An 8093-nucleotide genomic window follows, 5' to 3' on the forward strand; every position below is an offset into this window, starting at 1 on the left:
TGTTTGTGAGATACAAACAAGTAGTGACTAGTTTTACTGTTGATATTCTATTTTTGGCATAACTTTGGAATCTTTGATCAGAATTGGACATATTATATATGCATTCAGGGTAGAAAAAATCCAATCGAACATGAGCCAAACCCTACTCTCAGGAAATTCCACCCTCTAGATCCCTTTCGAGCCCGGAAATACTCCAGGTTCGCCTGTGGAAAAAAAGAGGTGCAACACGAGGACAAACAAGTAGTGAATTCTGGATGCATCATAGTCAATCACCTTGCTGCTGGTTGTGAGATACAAACAAGTACTAACTAGTTTTACTGTTGATTTTCTATTTTTGGCATAACTTTCGAATCTTTGATCAGAATACGACATATTATATATGCATTCAGGGTAGAAAAAAGACAATCGAACTTGACATGATCGAACATGAGCCAAACCCTATTCTCAGGAAATTCCACCCTCTAGATCCCTTTCGAGCCCGGAAATACTCCAGGTGTGCCTCTGGTAACGAAAGAGGTGCAACACCAGGACTTCCCAGGAGGTCACCCATCCTCGAACTACTCTCGCCCAAGCACGCTTAACTGCGGAGTTCTGATGGGATCCGGTGCATTAGTGTTGGTATGATCACACCTACAAGTATACGCGCTGATTAACAATATATTACACAATATTCATAACCTTAAATTAGCATGATTGATGATTCTTGGTGCCTAATTGACTTTGTTTCACATGGTTTAGTGTTTTAGAATTTAATGGACTAATATTACCAAAATGAGTTAATTTAAGATTATTTGCCCTGATTTTTTTTTTTTTTGTTGATTTTTTTGATTTTTTATGTTTAAACAAAGGTGCCAGCACACCCAAGAATTCATGAAAAAGAGAAGGATTACAAACGAACGCCAAAAGCTTACAACTTGCGAAACCTGTAATTAGGAAGCAAATTCCTATTTCTATGAAAATCATCATACAAGAAATTAGGCATAGTATTCCACCAAGAATCAGTTTTGGAAGTAACTCCATACGTGGCAAGCTTGGCCTGATTAAATCTATTATCATTTTCAATCAAATTTGGCGCCGTTGCCAGGGATTATCGGTTGTTGTCAAAGATTCTAAATATTTTTTAGTGTGTCTTAGAATAACAATTTTGTTTGGGTTTCAAAATTTGCCTATATCATTCACTGTTTTGTTGTCTTGTTTAGCTCTTTGCATGTTGGTTGATTCAGGTGTATGTTGGTAAATAGAGTTGTGGTTGGAATTTTTGCATGACACTTTGTTTCCACACTTCTTTCATCACATATTGAATACTAGATGCATCATAGTCAATCACCTTGCTACTGGTTGTGAGATACAAACAAGTAGTGACTAGTTTTACTTTTGATTTTCTATTTTTGGCATAACTTTGGAATCTTTGATCAGAATTGGACATATTATATATGCATTCAGGGTAGAAAAAAGCTAATCGAACATGACATGATCGAACATGAGCCAAACCCTATTCTCAAGAAATTCCACCCTCTAGATCCCTTTCGAGCCCAAAAATACTCCAGGTGCGCCTCTAGAATAGAAAGAGGTGCAACACGAGGACTTCCAGGAGGTCACCTATCCTAGTACTACTCTCGCCCAAGCACGTTTGACTGCAGAGATCTGATGGAATTCGGTGCATTAGTGCTGCTATGATCGCACCTGCAAGTATACGCGCTGATGAACAATTTATTACACACTATTCATAACCTTAAATAAGCATGATTGATTATTCTTGGTGCCTAATAGACTTTGTTTCACATGGTTTAGTTTTTTAGACTTTATTGGACTAATATTCCAAATATGAGTTCATTTGGGATTATTTGGGCTGATTCAATCTATTATCATTTTAGATCAAATTTGGCGCCGCTGCTGGGGATTATCGGTTCTTGCAAAGGTTCTAAGTATTGTTTAGTGTGGGTCTTGGAATAACCATTCTGTTTGGGTTTCAAAATTTGCCAATAGCATTCACAATTTTGCTGTCTTGTTTAGCTCTTTGCATGTTGGTTGATTCAGGTGTATGTTGGTAAATAGAGTTGTGGTTGGAATTTTTGCATGACACTTTGTTTCCACACTTCTTTCATCACATATTGAATACTAGATGCATCATAGTCAATCACCTTGCTGCTGGTTGTGAGATACAAACAAGTAGTGACTAGTTTTACTGTTGATTTTCTATTTTTGGCATAACTTTGGAATCTTTGATCAGAATTGGACATATTATATATGCATTCAGGGTAGAAAAAAGCCAATCGAACATGACATGATTGAACATGAGCCAAACCCTATTCTCAGGAAATTCCACCCTCCAGATCCCTTTCGAGCCCGGAAATACTCCAAGAGCGCCTTTGGAAAAGAAAGAGGTGCAACACGAGGACTTCCAAGGAGGTCACCCATCCTAGTACTACTCTCGCCCAAGGACGCTTAACTGTGGAGATCTGATGGGATCCAGTGCTTTAGTGCTGGTATGATCACACTTGCAAGTATACGCATTGATGAACAATATATTACACACTATTCATAACCTTAAATTAGCATGATTAATGATTCTTGGTGCCTAATTGACTTTGTTTCACATGGTTTAGTGTTTTAGAATTTATTGGACTAATATTCCAAAAATGAGTTAATTTGGGAATATTAGGCCTCATTAAATCTATTATCATTTTTTATCAAATTTGGCGCCGCTGTCGGAGATTATCGGTTTTTGTCAAAGATTCTAAGTATTGTTTAGTGTGTGTCTGAAAATAATCATTCTGTTTGGGTTTCAAAATTTGCCCATAGCATTCACTGTTATGTTGTCTTGTATAGCTCTTTGCATGTTGGTTGATTCGGGTGTATGTTGGTTAATATAGTTGTGGTTGGAGATTTTGCATAAAACTTTGTTTTCACACTTCTTTCATCACATATTGAGTACTGGAGGCATCATAGTCAAACACCTTGCTGCTGGTTGTAAGATACAAACAAGTAGTGACTAGTTTTAGTGTTTATTTTCTATTTTTGGCATAACTTTGGAATCTTTGATCAGAATTGGACATACTATATATGCATTCAGGGTAGAAAAAAGCCAGTCGAGCATGACATGATCGAACACGAGCGAAACCCTATTGTTGGGAAATTCCACCCTCTACATCCCTTTCGAGCACGAAAATTCACCAGGTGCGCCTCTTGAAAAGAAAGAGGTGCAACAAGAGGACTTCCCAGGAGGTCACCCATCCCAGTACCACTCTCGCACAAGCACGCTTGACTACGGAGTTCTGATGGGATCTGGTGCATTAGTGCGGGTATGATCGCACCTGCAAGTATACGCGCTGATCAACGATATATTGCACACTATTCATAACCTTAATTTAGCATGATTGATGATTTTTGGTGCCTTATAGACTTTATTTCACAGGGTTTAGTGTTTTAGACTTTTTTGGACTAATATTCCAGAAATGAGTTAATTTGGGATTATTTGGCCTGATTAAATCTATTATCATTTTCGATAAAATTTGGCGCCGCTGCCGGGGATTATCTGTTCTTGCCAAAGATTCTAAGTATTGTTCAGTGTGTGTCTTTGAATAACCATTTTGTTTGGGTTTCAAAATTAGTCTGTAGCATTCAGCTGTTTTGCTGTTTGCTGTCTTGTTTAGCTATTTGCATGTTGGTTGTTTCGGGGATATGTTGGTTAATGTAGTTGTGGTTGGAATTTTTGCATGAAACTTTGTTTCCACACGTGTTTCATCACATATTGAATACTGGATGCATCATAGTCAATCACCTTGCTGCTGGTTGTGAGATACGAACAAGTAGTGACTAGTTTTACTATTGATTTTCTATTTTTGGCATAACTTTAGATTCTTTTATCAGAATTGGTCATATTATATATGCATTCAGGGTAGAAAAGAGCCAATCGAACATGAGCCAAACCCTATTCTTAGGAAATTCCACCCTCTAGATCCCTTTCAAGCCCGGAAATACTCCAGGTGCGCCTCTTGAAAAGAAAGAGGTGCAACACGAGGACTTCCGAGGAGGTCACCCATCCTAGTACTACGCTCGCCTAAGCACGCTTAACTGCAGATTTCTGATTGGATCCGGTCCATTAGTGCTGGTATGATCGCACCTGTAAGTATACGCGCTGATGAACAATATATTACACACTATTCCTAACCTTAAATTAACATGATTGATGATTCTTGGTGCCTAATTGACTTTGGTTCACATGGTTTAGTGTTTTAGACTTTATTGGACTAATATCCAAAAATGACTTAATTTGGGATTATTTGGCCTGATTAAATCTATTATCATTTTCAGATCACAGGCGCCGCTGCCGGGGATTATCGGTTCTTTTCAGAGGTTCTCAGTAGCGTTTAGTGTGTGTCTTAGAATAACCATTCTGTTTGGGTTTCAAAATTGGCCTATAGCATTCACTATTTTGCTATCTTGTTTAGCTCTTTGCATGTTGGTTGATTCGGGTGTATGTTGGTTAATTAAGTTGTGTTTGGAAATTTTGCATGAAACTTTGTTTCCACACTTCTTTCATCACATATTGAATACTGGATGCATCATAGTCAATCACCTTGCTGCTGGTTGTGAGATACAAACAAGTAGTGACTAGTGTTACTGTTGATTTTCTATTTTTGGCATAACTTTTGAATCTTTGATCAAAATTGGAAATATTATATATGCATTCAGGGTAGAAAAAAGCCAATCGAACATGAGCCAAACCCTATTCTCAGGAAATTCCACCCTCTTGATCCCTTTCGAGCTCGAAAATTAGGGGTGGCAATATGGGCTTGGCCCGATGGGCCAGCCCGTTCGGATGGCCATTTTCAGCAGGCTGGACTGGGGATTTTAGCCCAAAAACCCATATTCAGCCTGTTTTAGTAGCCCATTTTTTAGACGGGCCATGCCAGGCTGACCCAGCGGGCCATTGTTAAAAAATTAAAAAACTAAAGTGTGTTGCACTGTGCTGTGCGTGGGGCGTGGCAACTTGTTTCTTCTTTAGAATTTACAAGTTTTAAGCTAAGATGTAATGTTGTTATTGTAATATTGTAGACTTATGTTTGTGATTTTTTGTTTTAAAAGACATCTATCAAGTTTGTTGATTATGTTTTGTCTAAAAGTTTTAATTATGTACATTTTGGAGGGGAAAACGAGCCAGCCCGTCGGCCTGCAAGCCCTGCAAAATATGGGTCGGGCTACCATTTTGAGCCCTTTTAACAATACGGGTCGGGCCGGGCCAGCCCTTATTTTGGCGGGCCAAAGGTGGGTTGGGTCGGGTCGGGTCGGGCCGGGCTAGCCCACATTGCCACCCCTAATGGAAATACTCCAGGTGCAACTATGGAAAAGAAAGACGTGCAACACGAGGACTTTCCAGGAGGTCACCCATCCTAGTACTATTCTCTCCCAAGCACGCTTCAGTGCGGAGTTCTGATGGGATCCGGTGCATTAGTGCTGGTATGATCGCACCTGCAAGTATACGCGTTGATGAACAATATATTACACACTATTCATAACCTTAAATTAGCATGATTGATTATTCTTGGTGCCTGATTGACTTTGTTTCACATGGTTTAGTGTTTTAGACTTTGTTGGACTAATATTCCAAAAATGAGTTTATTTGGGATTATTTGGGCTTATTAAATCTATTATCATTTTCGATCAAATTTGGCACCGCTGTCGAGGATTATCGGTTTTGTCAAAGATTCTAAGTATTGTTTAGTGTGTGTCTTAGAATAACCATTCTGTTTGGGTTTCAAAATTTGCCTATAGCATTCATTGTTTTGCTGTCTTGTTTAGCTCTTTGCATGTTCGTTGATTGGGGTGTATGTTGGTTAATATAGTTGTGGTTGGAAATTTTGCATGAAACTTTGTTTCCACACTTTTTTCATCACATATTGAATACTGGATGCATCATAGTCAATCACCTTACTGCTGGTTGTGAGATACAAACTAGTAGTGACAAGTTTTACTGTTGATTTTCTATTTTTGGCTTAACTTTGGAATCTTTGATCAGAATTGGACATATTATATAAGCATTCAGGGTAGAAAAAAGCCAATCGAACATGAGCCAAACCCTATTCTCAGGAAATTTTACCCTGTGGATCCCTTTCGAGCCCGGAAATACTCCAGGTGCCCCTCTGGAAAAGAAGGAGGTGCAAGCAGAAGGACTTCCTAGGTGGTCACCCATCCTAGTGCTACTCTTTCCCAAGTACGCTTCACTGCGGAGTTTTGATGGGATCCGGTGCATTAGTGCTGGTATGATCGCACCTGCAAGTATACGCGCTGATGAACAATATATTACACACTATTCATAACCTTAAATTAGCATGATTGATGACTCTTAGTGCCTAATTGACTTTGTTTACATGGTTTAGTGTTTTAGACTTTATTGGACTAATATTCCAAAAATGAGTTAATTTGGGATTATTTGGCCTGATTAAATCTATTATCAATATCGATCAAATTTGGCGCCGCTTGCGGGGATTATCGGTTCTTTTCGAAGATTCTAAGTGTTGTTTAGTGTGTGTCTTAGAATAACCGTTCTGTTAAAATTTGCCTATAGCATTCACTGTTTTACTGTTTGCTGTCTTGTTTAGTTATTTGCATGTTGGTTGATTCGGGTGTATGTTGGTTAATATAGTTGTGGATGGAAATATTGCATGAAACTTTGTTTCCACACTTCTTTCATCACATATTGAATACTGGATGCATCATAGTCAATCACCTTGCTGCTGGTTGTGAGATACAAACAAGTAGTAACTAGTTTTACTATTGATTTTCTATTTTTGATATAACTTTGGAATCATTGATCAGAATTGGACATAATATATATGCATTCAGGGTAGAAAAAAGCCAATCGAACATGACATGATTGAACATGAGCCAAACCCTATTATCAGGAAATTCCACCATCTAGATCCCTTTCGAGCCCGGAACTACTCCAGGTGCGCCTCTGGAAAAGAAAGAGGTGCAACACGAGGACTTCCCAGGAGGTCACCCATCCTAGTACTCCTCTCGCCCAAGCACGCTTGACTGCGGAGTTCTGATGGGATCCGGTGCATTAGTGCTGGTATGATCGCACGTTCAAGTATACGCGCTGATGAACAATATATTACACACTATTCATAAACTTAAATTAGCATGATTGATGATTCTTGGCGCCTAATTGACATTTTTTCACATGGTTTAGTGTTTTAGACTTTATAGGACTAATATTCCAAAAATATGTTAATTTGGGATTATTTGGCCTGATTAAATCTATTATCATTTTCGATCAAATTTGGCGCCGCTGCTGGGGATTACCGGTTCTTGTCAAAGTTTCTAAGTATTGTTTAGTGTGTGTCTTAGAAAAACCATTCTGTTTGGGTTTCAACATTTGCCTATAACATTCACTGTTTTGCTGTCTTAGAATAAACCTCATCCTAACCCTCACAAACCATCCGAAATCGCTCTTTATCATCCTTAATCCATCCAATTCCGAATCTTCCACCAATCAAAACCCTAAGTTAAGTTTGCTTAAAACCTTCTCTGCTCATTCATCACCATTTCGGGTTCAACACATATAATGGAGCAAGGTCGTCCAAAACGGGTCAAGACTACAGCTACTCGTGTACGAAGAAGGGAAACCGGTTCACCTTCCACTCGGGACCGCGGTGACCCCTTCTATTCATTCATCTTGCAAGAAACCCGCTTGGCGAAATTTCAAGGTCGCAAACCTACGTACGTAAGGTATGTTGATTTAACCTGGTTAGCCGAACAGAATTTTAGTTTTCCGCTTAAGATGGAGGCTCAGGGAGCCGTTCAGTTTTTGGAATTAAAGGGACAAGTCTACCCTGCTCTAGTTAGGGAGTTTTATGCTAATTTCAGATACAAGGATGGAAAGTATTCGTCAATGATTTTGCTGTTTGAGCTAAGTGATGATTTGTTTCTGAATGTTGGAGGTTTATCATCGTCTGGTTTTGGAATAGGGGATTGTTCTTGGGTCAAGGACAATTTTGATCCTGTTGAGGTCTACAAGTCATTCCTTCGGGGCCCTCATTTGTACATTCAGGGTCAACTGACCAAGGCTGGTTCGTTATCTGTTGAGA

At 39.0% G+C, this 8093-nt stretch overlaps 1 long non-coding RNA gene across 1 annotated transcript; it reads left to right on the plus strand.

The window, feature by feature from the left end:
* Nucleotides 1–568: 568 nt before the first annotated feature.
* Nucleotides 569–4135, plus strand: LOC109339709. Its single transcript, XR_002106700.1, has 2 exons — nt 569–604; nt 4010–4135. It is a non-coding gene; the product is annotated as an uncharacterized LOC109339709 (long non-coding RNA).
* Nucleotides 4136–8093: the final 3958 nt, after the last annotated feature.

This window comes from Lupinus angustifolius, unplaced genomic scaffold (genome assembly GCF_001865875.1).
Source record: "Lupinus angustifolius cultivar Tanjil unplaced genomic scaffold, LupAngTanjil_v1.0 Scaffold_90_46, whole genome shotgun sequence".
In the NCBI taxonomy this organism is placed as follows: Eukaryota; Viridiplantae; Streptophyta; class Magnoliopsida; order Fabales; family Fabaceae; genus Lupinus; species Lupinus angustifolius.